We start from the raw sequence: 13,841 nt of genomic DNA, 5'->3' as shown, positions 1-13,841 counted from the left end.
CCAACCAACCAACCAACCAACCAACCAACCAACCAACCAACCAACCAACCAACCAACCAACCAACCAACCAACCAACCAACCAACCAACCAACCAACCAACCAACCAACCAACCAACCAACCAACCAACCAACCAACCAACCAACCAACCAACCAACCAACCAACCAACCAACCAACCAACCAACCAACCAACCAACCAACCAACCAACCAACCAACCAACCAACCAACCAACCAACCAACCAACCAACCAACCAACCAACCAACCAACCAACCAACCAACCAACCAACCAACCAACCAACCAACCAACCAACCAACCAACCAACCAACCAACCAACCAACCAACCAACCAACCAACCAACCAACCAACCAACCAACCAACCAACCAACCAACCAACCAACCAACCAACCAACCAACCAACCAACCAACCAACCAACCAACCAACCAACCAACCAACCAACCAACCAACCAACCAACCAACCAACCAACCAACCAACCAACCAACCAACCAACCAACCAACCAACCAACCAACCAACCAACCAACCAACCAACCAACCAACCAACCAACCAACCAACCAACCAACCAACCAACCAACCAACCAACCAACCAACCAACCAACCAACCAACCAACCAACCAACCAACCAACCAACCAACCAACCAACCAACCAACCAACCAACCAACCAACCAACCAACCAACCAACCAACCAACCAACCAACCAACCAACCAACCAACCAACCAACCAACCAACCAACCAACCAACCAACCAACCAACCAACCAACCAACCAACCAACCAACCAACCAACCAACCAACCAACCAACCAACCAACCAACCAACCAACCAACCAACCAACCAACCAACCAACCAACCAACCAACCAACCAACCAACCAACCAACCAACCAACCAACCAACCAACCAACCAACCAACCAACCAACCAACCAACCAACCAACCAACCAACCAACCAACCAACCAACCAACCAACCAACCAACCAACCAACCAACCAACCAACCAACCAACCAACCAACCAACCAACCAACCAACCAACCAACCAACCAACCAACCAACCAACCAACCAACCAACCAACCAACCAACCAACCAACCAACCAACCAACCAACCAACCAACCAACCAACCAACCAACCAACCAACCAACCAACCAACCAACCAACCAACCAACCAACCAACCAACCAACCAACCAACCAACCAACCAACCAACCAACCAACCAACCAACCAACCAACCAACCAACCAACCAACCAACCAACCAACCAACCAACCAACCAACCAACCAACCAACCAACCAACCAACCAACCAACCAACCAAGTTTCCAATCATCCCAGAGTGCAGGGCACATAATAATGGGCTCAAGCTACAGGAAGCCAGATTTATGCTGAATATCAGGAAAAATGTCTTAACTGTTAGAACAGTATGACAATGGATCCAGTGACCTCAGGAGGTGGTGAGTGCTGCAATTCTGGAGATGCTCAAGAGAAAATTGGACAACTATCTGTTACATCTACTTTGATTTGAATTCCTGCCTTAAACACGAGGTTGGACTCCATTGCCTTGTAGGCTTCTTCCAGCTCAACTATTCTATGATTAAACACAGAACTACTTTCTTTATTACAAAGTATTTCAAACAAAAATTTCCTTGATTACTAGGGAACTGATTGAAGATCACAGTCACTAATGTCTTTCAGAATACTGAGCAGTCATTTTACAACACTGACCCAAAGGTGAAAGGGATTCATAACCCTTGTGCTAATCTCCTTGTGCCTTTCTGCTTTCTGATTAAAAAGAAAAAGTGGAGGGGGCACAAGGCCCTAACATGACTGAATGACCATGACTTAACAAAAGAAATATTGTCTTGAAACAAAAGCACCTTTTATGCCACGCTACTAAGTCCTGTTGTTTCAGCTATCAATGAAAAAGATCATGATAGATCTTTAAAAGCAGAGCACCAAAGTGGAATTTTTGTCTTGAGATGAAGGAAAGTCATATTTTGGCATGCACAACCCACACCATGCAATATAGTTTTATGTAAAATGTCTAAAATGGAAAACAGATCCTTTAGACTTTGGTGATATGAAGCTACACCTTGTGACCCCTTAAGGAAAATGCTGCTCCATACTCTCTGCACCCATGTCTTTTTTCACAGACGAAGAAACAAATAAAGTTTGTATGAGGAGGGGAACTAAATTGGTAGATGACAGACTGCAAATAGTACACACAAACCCAGATTTATGGCCAGGAAGAGAAGACTAGATAATTTGTTGCTGATACAGTAGGAGTAGCTTCATGAGTAATTTAGTTCTCTTAATCCACCTTTCCTTTGGGGAAAACCATTTTATTAAGTTTTTGCGTCAAATATGTATGCATTATTTTATCATAAACAGCTCACACACTCAGAAACAAACTTAAAAGAGTCATTGCATAATCTAATACTGCACAGACTAAATCCCTTTCAGCACCTAATAGTCATTATAATATTTTAAAATTTTGCAGCAGTAACAACAAAAGAGCTATTCCCATGAATTTATTATCTATTTATTTAGAATATTCTACCCCACTTTTCTCCTTAAAAAGGACCCAAGGTGGCTTACATCATTGAAAGACAATATTTAAATCTGAAGACGAGTATATAGGGGTGTTTTACATAATTAAAAGCCAATTAAATCTAAGAACAAGGAGTATAAAGAGGCAGCTCACACTAAAACTAAAAACAATAAGTATGCAAATATTAAAAAGAAAAAAATCAAATACTGCTTTGAGAAATGGAAAACACAAGTACTACTAGAAAGCTAGTTTAAGCAGCTATGCATAACAATCCACCTAAAACTCCACACTCAGGTAGTAAGTCACTGAGGGAATAGCTTGAACCCAGGCCATTTGGCCATATTTCCAGAAGGTCTGCTTCAGATCTACCAGAAAACTGTACAAGAATCAGGTGCAATATTCTTTCTCTTACGCTTTGCAAACAAATACCATAAAGATTATTAAGTTTTTAATATCATATTGCATCACAAATAAATCTGTCCCCACCCAACACAGTACAGTTTAATAATACAGTGGTGCCTCGAATTACGAACTTAATTGGTTCTGAAACTCCGGTCATAACGCAAAATGGTCGTAAGTCGAAGCACCATTTCCCATAGGAATGAATTGAAATGCAATTAATCCATTCTGGCCGAAGAATAAAATCACAAACACACACACACACACAAAAACACTGCAAGACCCATCGGAAATGCGATTAATGTGTTCTGGCTGAAGGGAAGAAAGAAAAAAAAGCAAACAAACCATGCAAGACCCTTCAGAAATGGGGAAAAAAGCAAAGCAAAAAGCAAGTGAAGCATGCAAGATCCTTTGGAAATGCAAAAACAGCAAAGCAGAAAGCAAGCAAACAATGCAAGACCCATGTAAATGATAAGAGACAGATGGATGGAAATGCAGATGAGAGAATTCAAAAAATTATTATAAATTTAAGATGTTAGATAATTATATATATGTAATAGCAATGTGGAATATAACATGTGCAGATGCACATGGATATATTATAAATAATAGAAGTCAAATGTTTTAAGATAGATATAATTAATAGATAAAGCAAGATGATCAATATACTATAAGCAAATTTGGCCAAATATGAAATTTAAGATTAGATAAGTGTATGTGGTTTATAGATCTTAGAAATGATGATGAATAATAATGTTGGATGTTGGTCTTAAGGCATGTATATGCATACAAGCATACAAGAACTATAAGAATGACTATGCATGAAAGTCGGGATCTTTAGCCTTGTTGTGCCATCCACATATATTCCAAGAAAGCAACTTCAAACCCGGTTGGGGGGGTACAACGTCAGGGGTAGGTACGGTAAGTCAATCCGATATAACTGAGCTCACCGGGTGTGCGTTCACTGGGGGCTTGTCAAGTGGGACCGGGGCCAGGGCTTCTAAAATGGTGTCATCTGGGGGAACAGGCATATTTGCGGAAGTAACTGCAGAATTAGTTGGAGCTGTTGCCACAAGTTTTAACTTGGAGGTTATAGTGTTGGCAGACATGGGGGAATTAATTTGTGTCTGGTCAGCTGCTAGGGTAAGCTCTTCCATCGGAGATCGCTTTTCTGTAGTGCAAGATGAGAAAAGGACTGGGTACAGAGCGTTATGAACAAAAATGGATTGGGGATGAGACTGTGGTTGGGGGACCGGATCGTGTTCCTCTGAGGGCACTGGACTTTCGTCATGATTTTTACTACTGACGTGCTCCATCGATTCTTTGAGGGGACTCCGGGCTGCCAAGTAGTCCTCTAATTGGCTAGGTTGATTGTCAGCCAGTGTCCTGGTACTGTTAGTCAGCATATTGGGCTTAGTTGCCTGGATCATCGTCCTTAGTGAGGGGGAGCTCTTGTCTTTAAATAAATTTTCAATTAGATTGTCCTTGAATACCCGGGAAAAAGTAAGGCCGTAATTCCACAGATGGCCCGCTGCCCTAAAGATCCTCCTTGGCCAATCCGGAGTTAGGAAAGATAAAAACACTCTTTCATATACGTTGAGGGACGGTAGAAAGAAGAAGTATTTAAGGTCGGAGGGAGGGATAGTACAGTCTAAGACTGTGGATAAGGAAGCCGTGATCCTTCTTTTGTTGCTCCAAAAACATACGTCAAGAGCTGGGATATTTATGACTATGTTATGACGTTGAAAGACCCTTCCCACTGGCTGCAGCTTTCTTGGGGGGGAGGCAGGTTGCCTTTGAGTGATCCTGGAAGAGTCGGTGGATGTTGAGTCTCTACCAGGAGGGGCTGCCGAAGACAGGGATGTTTGGGGGTGCAGAGGAGTGGGAGATTTACTCAGTGGGAATTTCTTGACTTTGGGGCACACCTCAAACTGTAACTTTTCCTTATTGGAAGGCAGCACAGATGTTATGTGGTTGAGTAATTGTTGTACATCCAGGGCAATAGAGGAAACCTGTTGTAAAACCTGTTGTAAAAGTTGTAAGAGTACGTTCATTGCACTGGAGTTTGTTTCTCTGGGGTGCTTGTTTGACTGGTCTGCTATAAGATCTTGTATCAATGCTTTAGTGGCCGGGGAAACACATGATAGATCAGCTAAATCCTGTGGGACAAAGGGAGGATCAATCTGGAGGTCCTCTGAAGGGGTATGAAGGGCATCATCTGAGCCTTGAGGGGTAGGTTGCAATATAAGTTCATCCACCCTAGAGGAATTTAAAGAGCAAGTAGCATTTAAGCTAGGGTGCTTCTCTGGAGGGTACAAGCTGGAGAATTCCTCATTCAGCAGAGAGGAATTAACAGTTTGAGGGGGTGAGTTATGCAAGTCACTCACCTTTGAAGAATCCCTCAAGGCCGTCTGGCTAGAGGGGGGAGAAAGAAAAGTTTCAATAGTAGCTTGAAACTTGTTGTCCTTGGATTTCTTTGCTCTTTTCTTCTCAATCTTCCCTGAGATAGGATGGCTGAGGGTGGTAGCTGACATGGGAGTATTATTGAGACAAGCTCTGTTCCTCCTGGCTCTGGTTAACATCCTTGCGGCACAGGGAGGGAAGCTTCCAGGCCGGCCGTGACCAGAGCGGTAGCAAGCAAACAGCTCAAGCCCGGAGACCAAAGTCCGAAAAATGCCCCACACTGAGCCAGGTATTCGACAGCCAAACTCCGCAGATAAATCAGGTAAATCCAGATAAACCCAGGGTCACTAGGAGGCTTTCCCAGGCAGGGAGAAAGTAAGGTAGCAGATTTATGTTGTTAAATTGCTGAGAAGACCAAAGAAAGATTAGGACGCTTTCATAAGGATCCTCCCCAGCAGTCAGCAAAGGAAAAACGCCAAGGCCGGTTCCTTCAAGCAGTCTTGCCAAGTACAGAGCTCTGCGATGGGTTCTCAGTATAGGGCTAATCTTAACTAGTAAGATAAAAGCAAGTTAAAATAAAAGCTTAAAGAAAAGCTTTTAAACTTATAAAAAGAAAAGAAAGGAGAAGCCGGAGCACTCCGAGAAGTCAGCTGCTCCAGCAGCCATCTTGAGCCTCGCTCGAGAGGTAAAGCAAACAAGTACCAACCAACCAACCAACCTGCTTATCTCAGGAACTTTGAGGTCGTCCTACTACAAGAAACTTGGATGGTCACTCCATTAAAATTTGAGGGCTATAACTCCATATCCCTACCAGCCCATAAACTTAAGAGTAAGGGCCGCCCAGCTGGAGGCCTAACTTTTATGTGTAAGACCCACCTAACACCTGTCCTAATGTTCATGGCTGACAGCCTTTGTATGGTGCAAGTGGTAAAACTCACTATGCTTCCAGGAACCTTGGTCATCTTCAATGTATACATACCACCCAACTCTGATAAGCTCTGCAGAGAGAACCAGTGGGACTATTTGTCACAAGTTCTGATGGATACCTTCGCCGAGCTTCAGGTGGACTGGTTCCTACTTGCTGGGGATTTCAATGCCCGCGTGGGATCGGGCGTCGACATCTTTAGACAACTGGCTGACGACCTTCCCTTGCCCGACCTCAGCTACCTGCACAGGAGCTCTAAAGATCTAACAACTAACAAAAATGGCATTGCCTTAGCCAACTTATGTGTGACCTTTGGACTCACCTGGCTTAATGGTTTGCTAGATGGAGACAAAGAAGGGGAATTCACCTTTGTAGCGCCACAGGGGGCAAGTGTAATCGATTACATTATTGTCCCAGTAGCTGCGCTACAGATGATAGACAGTTTCCGGATTGATCCCCCACTTCTTAGTGATCATCTCCCTCTTAGCTGTTCATTATTAATTGGAACTATTAACCCTCCCCCTATTTCACCTCCATAATCTTATAAACCCTCCTCTGGCCCTCTGTCTATCAAATGGAACCATAAGACCATGCATCTATTTTCCGATCTGATATCGAAGGGTAGCCCGACCTCTTATACCACGCTAACTGATCCGCCAGCCATTGGGGACATTCTGGATAGCTACAATTTACTAATCGACGTTTTGCTGAACAAACTAGGACATCACAACTCTCCCAAGGTGAAAAATCCGCCACGAGACAGCCACACAGTTTTCAACAATCATTGTCAGAATCTCAAACATAACCTTCGTCAAATCTACAAGGACTACAAGGACCATGGAAGCTCCAGACTTCCCCCAGCGTATTTCAACATTAAAGCCCAGCTTGCCCAGGCCATCAAACTTAACACACAGCAGATCATCTCTGAGCGATGGGGCTCCTTAATCATGGCAACCAAAACTAACAACCATAAGCTCTTCTGGAAAATCATTAACGCCACCCCAACCCGGGCGAGCTATTCATCCTCTCCTCTAATTCCCGCAGCCTCTTGGGAAGCTCACTTTGGGAAACTGTTCAATGATCATGCTGACCATCAAATTACCATTGACCACCCAGGGGTAGCGGCCTTGCCCATATGGCCACCAGTTTCTCAAGAGGAAATTCTGACCCTCATTGCTCATCTCAAGTCCGGTAAAGCCGCCGGGCCCGATTTTATTCCATCCGACCTGATAAAATACGCTCCACAGTGGTGGGCGCCTTTCTTAGCTGAATTGTTCACCAAAGTGAACTCCCAGGGGCAAGTACCCAAATACTGGACACAATCGCACATAGTGCCAATCTATAAAAAAGGTGACAAATTGAATCCAAACAACTTTAGACCAATTAGCCTTCTCTCTATCCCGGGGAAACTCTACGCATCACACCTTCTAACTAAGCTGACCTCGTGGATTGACGATAACAATATCATAGGCCCAGAACAAGCTGGATTTAGAGCCGGGAGATCCACCCTGGAACAATGCCTGATATTATTTAATCTTGCTGAGAAACAGCTGGCTAGCCCCCACTCAAGACTATTTACTGCATTTCTGGACCTTAGAGCAGCTTTTGATCTCATAAACAGAAACCTTCTTTGGGCAAAACTCATTAAGCTGGGAATCGACAACAAACTTCTTTCCTTGATCCAACGTCTATATGCGACCACATCCTGCCAAGTTAGGTATGATGATTTAGGCCAGTGGTTCTTAACGTGGGCGATAATGCCCCCCAGGGGGCGATTTCATTTTTCAGGGGGGCGGTAGAACGAAAAGGGGCGGCGTGGGGGCGCTGGAGCAGAAGGGGGATGGTAGGAGGGCGTAGGAGCAAGCCAAACTTGTGAAGATGGCTGCAGCCTTTTTACAGTGTGCATGAATATATATTTTCCTCCAATCTTAATTTAGTTTCAGAGTTTTCGTCTTGAAATTTTTAGTTCCTGCATTGCGGTTTGTTTTATGCCCTTTTTATATTTCTTTTTGCGTCTTAAAATTCACTTGCAACTAAATCATAAAATGTTACTCTTTGGGGGCATTTCATTTTCTTGCAATTGAATTTTAAATAAATAAATAAATAAATAAATAAATAAATAAATAAATAAATAAATCATCACCGCGGGGAGGGGGGCAATGATAACTTCCTCAATGGCTCAAGGGGGCGTTTCTTTCAAAAAGGTTAAGAACCACTGATTTAGGCAATCTTACTGAAAATATTACCACCACCAGGGGAGTAAAACAGGGTTGCATGCTCGCTCCCACCCTGTTTAACCTTTTCTTGAATGACCTATCACCTCATCTAGCTGACATTGACTCCCATTGTCCTAAACTCAACAACACCCCAGTCTACTTGCTCCTCTACGCAGATGATATGGTCCTGATTTCAAGAACAAAAATCGGATTGAGACGTCTGGTTCTTGCTACCATAGAGTACTTGGAGTCCAATCTACTACAATTAAACTACGACAAATCAAAAATCTTAGTCTTTGAGAAAAGATGGACACCTCGATTCTGGTCATTTAATGGCAAGCCTATCCAACAAGTCAAATTCTTTAACTACCTAGGCTTGACCTTTTCCTACAGACTCACCTGGATACAACAACGTTCGAAAGTCATCAAATCAGCCAAACTTCTGGCTAATTCCATTCTTCGCTTTACCTTAATACAAGGCAATTCCTATATACCCGCGGCGATAAAAGTTTTTAACACCAAGGTCACCCCCCATCTCCTTTACGCCATTCAACTTTGGATGCCAGCCTTCAATTATGAGGTGGAACGCATTCTATCGGTGTTCCTATACAAACTTTTTGGCGTAGCTCACTGTGTAGCTTGTGCCACTCTGCGGTTAGAGGCAGGCCAGTTGAGCCTAGAGTATGTGGCTTGGGTCAGATTCTGCAAGTTTTGGCTTGTTACTCTTTTCAAGGCCGATCACTCCCCTTTTATCGAAGCCCTGCTAAGTGATTCGTTCATTTGCTCAGCACTCCGCCTCTTTTACAAAAAAGCCCAGTCCATAGGTCTCTCCCCCGAATGCTTGGGCAACGTTAACCTTGATAATGCCTGTAAACTATTGGTATTACGGCTGACGGACATTGAAAGACAAAACCATATTGCAGCCGCCTCCAGAACACGCTCTCCTCTTTTTTTCGAACTACCATTTACAATTGGACAAATGCCCAGGTACTTGGCTTTCCTGGAAAATCCCCAGTTGCGACGTGCTTTTAGATGCAACGTCATGCCTACACAAGAGCTGGCTGCCTCATTTTCTCACAATGTAAGCTCAACCTGGTGCCGAGACTGTACCTGGAACACCCCCAAAACCTTGGAGCACGTAATATGCAGCTGCCCTAGTTATAAGGACCTGAGGGCTAATTATATTACTCCATTACTTATGGGGCCCCCAGGAGTTAGCCCGAATAGCATTTTGTTCTATCTGTTGTCATCAATGGACAAGAATACTACCACTAGGGTGGCGCTCTTTCTTAACGGTGTCCTAATGAGGAAAAGAGCAAAATCCGACAAAACTACATACTACAAGGTTTAAACCCACGATTGACCAACCAGGGAGTTAATCGACCAAATATGCACGTAAAAGCGGAGCTACTCGGGAACAACTATATAATGGAACAAAGATCCCATTTATATTCTGCTTAATTTTAATTTTGACTTACCTGTTAATTTGTTATTCTGTATATGCCTAATAAAGGTTTCTGAACTGAACTGAACTGACTATGCTGAAAATATTAGATACATAGTTTACTGTATATAAGAATAGAGATTATCAAGGAATGAATAGGCCTGGGTGGATTTTATGCTGGATAAGAAAATTTAAAGAGAACATGAGAATGTGATACATGAGAAATGTAAATGATAAGAGACAGATGGATGGAAATGCAGATGAGAGAATTCAAAAAATTATTATAAATTTAAGATGTTAGATAATTATATATATGTAATAGCAATGTGGAATATAACATGTGCAGATGCACATGAATATATTATCTCTGTAGTCAGAATTTACATAATAGATAAGGTGGTATGAGAAACACCTCCCCGCCTATATGTTAGTTTTGTCACTTGTGTATGTCTTTTTAGTTTTACATGTTATTGCTTTGTAGGTATTCCTGTTGTTGTTTGTTGTAGGTATGTATGTTATAAAAATAATAAAATGTAATTTAAAAAAAAAAAGAAATGCAAAAAAAGCAAAGCAAAATGCAAACAAACACCACAAGACCCATCAGAAATGGGGAAAAAACCCAAAATGCAAACAAACCCCACAAGACCAATCGAAAATGGGGAAAAACACCAACAAACAAACCCTGAAAGACACATCACAGCATAGAAACATAATCCCCCCACCAAGCCCAAAACCATGCTGCAAAACCCACCCAGAACAGTTTTTAAAAGCAGAAAGCAGCACCTTACCTTATCAGGCAGTCAGAAGCCTGCTCCGATCACATTCACTCTAACTGCTGGGGCGAAAGAGCTACAAAGAAGCAGCCTCTTCACCTACCAACGGTTAGCAATTTGAATTCCCCGCCTTTTCCCCCTGCCTTTTTCTGTTCGTAACTGGAAGCTCCGACTGCAAGTTGAAGCAAAATTTTGTGGCTGGAGCTAGTCGTAACTCAAAATGGTTGTATTTTGGGACGTTCGTAAGTTGAGGCACCACTGTATAAGTAAGGCTGGAGTGAAATTAAATTCTTACAACTCTCTACCATCTTATTGATAAAGTCCAGTGAAAATATCAGATACATCAAATAGGTCTTACCTTTCATATTAAAAGCAACATCACCATTTTATTGTACAATTTTCTGGAATCATGATTTATATATTTTCACTGGCCCATTGAATACATGGACACCAAGTTAAATAGAATGTATCTGGTTTGATTCTTTTCTGCTCTTTTAAGGTATTACAAGATATTCTTTCTCCAACGGCCATAAACCAAAGCTTTTAATGCCATGTAGACAATGAGTAATGCATTTTTCTTCCCTTGGGCAGTTGTTGATGAGATGCAACAAAAACGGTCTATGTATATTAAAAAGTTGTTATTCCCTACAAAGAAGTTGAATAAAGATAGTTTAGGACAGGGGTGTCCAACCTGTCACCTTCCCTGGGCCACATTAGAAGATGAAAATGTGGTTTGGGCCGCACATACATTTGGTTTGGGCCACATGGGGGGCAGCCCTAGCCCGTCCTCCGCAGCCCCGCTCCAAGCGCACTTACCGGCAGCTGCGATCTCAGACAGCAGAGGCTGCCAGCTTCGACTCCAGCGGCTTTATGGGGCCAGGAGGGGGTCCACCTATTGACGGGGATGGCGCAATGCAGTCACGCAGCCCCCCTGTCCCCTCCCCTCCCACTCCTTCCTTCCCTCCCTCTCCCCCCCTCTACTGTTGTGACATGCCCCGGCCACATTCCGGCCGCAAGCGCCGGCAGTGTAACTTGAAACTTTGGAATTTCTTTAAAAATAAAAAATTGCACTGGGCCGCATTACGAGCTGACCTGGGCCACATGCGGCCCTCGGGCCGCAGGTTGGACAAGCCTGGTTTAGGATTTGTTGATGTTTCCAAAATAATAAAGAGCTCTTGAAGTATGAAAAGGAGCTTACAATTGGGAAATCTCACTGCATATGCCAGTGACTACCCTTAAATTGACAGACCTTCCAATATAGACTTGATCCTGAATTCTTAACCAGTACTTCAAAGTATTGCTCTATACCATTTGTATTTTCTCTGAGTTGATCAAAAATAGTTTTTTGACACAATTTTTGCCCCATGTGGCATCTGATAGAATTTCTTACAAATCTGATTTCAAATTAGTTTACAGATTAGGAACACCAAAACTCCCATATTGTAGTTTAATGTACATCACACACATCTGTAACCTCGACCATTTTTTGTTCAATATAAATTAATTTTATATTTTTGCCAACCATTCAATGCTGTTATCTGGAACACCTATAATAATTATGATAGTAACCATTTAAATCATTTGAATCAGCGTAAAAAAGACAGGCTTAATCTATTTTGTTTGGATATGCTACATTTGAATGTCCTAATTGTCACATTATAGTTATAAAGTAAGATATTGTTCAGATTTTTATGAATTTGTACTTCCACATATTTTAATTGTGATTTCATATGGAAAATCTGATTAGCTCCAGTCACTGGGCTAATATTTATATGAAATAATCCAACTTCATTGATACTTATATTTAATTCTACTAATTTACCAAAATAGATTTATTCACGCTTTTGATAGATCTGCCCCAGGGTTAACAAAATTGAGACTACACCATCTGTGTACAAACTACGGAGGTGCTCATCATCTCAGGTTTCTTCTCATCTTATTTCTGGGCCATTTCTTAATGTTTGAGTAAAAGATTCCAGCAATCATCCTCATCATTATCATTGGATTAGAAATGCAGGCATAACCCAGCTAAAAAGATAATTTTTCTGCAGTTAACCAAATTTTATGGATTATTCACATCCATATTATGTATGGGCCGCCTGCACAGTCCCAGGACGCCCTCAGAAGAAGGGAATGATAACCACTTCAGAGTACTGTTTGTTTAGAAAAGCCTTCTAGGACTAAGAAACTTTGATGTACGTAATAGTAGAAAGGCATGTCTGCTTCCATGATTATTGAATACTAGTAGCTAGTTTTATGCTTTTAATGCTATATTATTAGAACCCATTAATACTGCAGAGGAGAAGCTCATAGGCACAGATATAATAGGTACAGTTTTGGTTTACTGTTCAGTTGATATCTAGTTCGAATTTGACTTCTCAGATTCTTCTAAAAGCCAATGAAGGGGAAAAAAGAAGAGGAAATGTATGAAAACAACTCTAGATATATCAATTGTGTAATGTAAATTTTGAGGAAATATATTAGAGAAGAGATATTCATAGTTATATGAGATAGAACTATATATTTCACAAGATCCTGAATCTTTACCAGGAAATTTGGCTTGTGGCTTTTGGACGTGGAATGTTATAATAGGCCCTTGCACTGGTTGAACTGGACTCAGTTTATGTTCTTATGAATCAAGGAAGTTGAAGGTGTTCATCTTGCAGACCAAACAATGGAGCTGCACAAGGCGGAAAATCAGAAGTAAGCCTCTAGCTGAGATACCTGTATATTTAGTTCTACAGGGATTTCTCGTGTATGCATAGGTTCCTCATTCTATGTCTCAGTATTGAGACATAAGTTATGTATGTATGTATATTGTTGCCCTCATCAATGAAAATGAATAGGAAATCCATAATTGTGGGAATTAAACCTAAATCTGTGTAGGACTCAGTAGGTGGTGAGACTAGGAGCCTGTCTTGTCAGGATTCCCCATCATTTGAGTTTCAAGATCTGCAGCAAAAGTTGTAAGCGGGTCGAGTGGAATGTGGTTGCAGCACTCTCATGATCAAAAGATATGGCCTGACTATGTACAGTATTCTGATGATATGATAATCTGAGAGGCTTCCAGATCCAGAAAAGCTGTAGTGGGTTGGCTCCAGAATTAGTCAATCTTA

The 13,841-nt window shown here is 42.0% G+C and overlaps 1 long non-coding RNA gene across 1 annotated transcript in view; it reads left to right on the top strand.

Annotated features, from left to right (window-relative positions):
* Nucleotides 1–13,841, top strand: part of LOC140703239 (uncharacterized) — a 77,972-nt gene that overhangs the window by 6,668 nt on the left and 57,463 nt on the right. The gene's annotated exons all lie outside the window — the stretch shown is intronic.

This window comes from Pogona vitticeps, chromosome 1 (assembly GCF_051106095.1).
Source record: "Pogona vitticeps strain Pit_001003342236 chromosome 1, PviZW2.1, whole genome shotgun sequence".
Lineage (NCBI taxonomy): Eukaryota > Metazoa > Chordata > Lepidosauria > Squamata > Agamidae > Pogona > Pogona vitticeps.
This window is presented reverse-complemented; position numbering and strand designations above follow the sequence as displayed.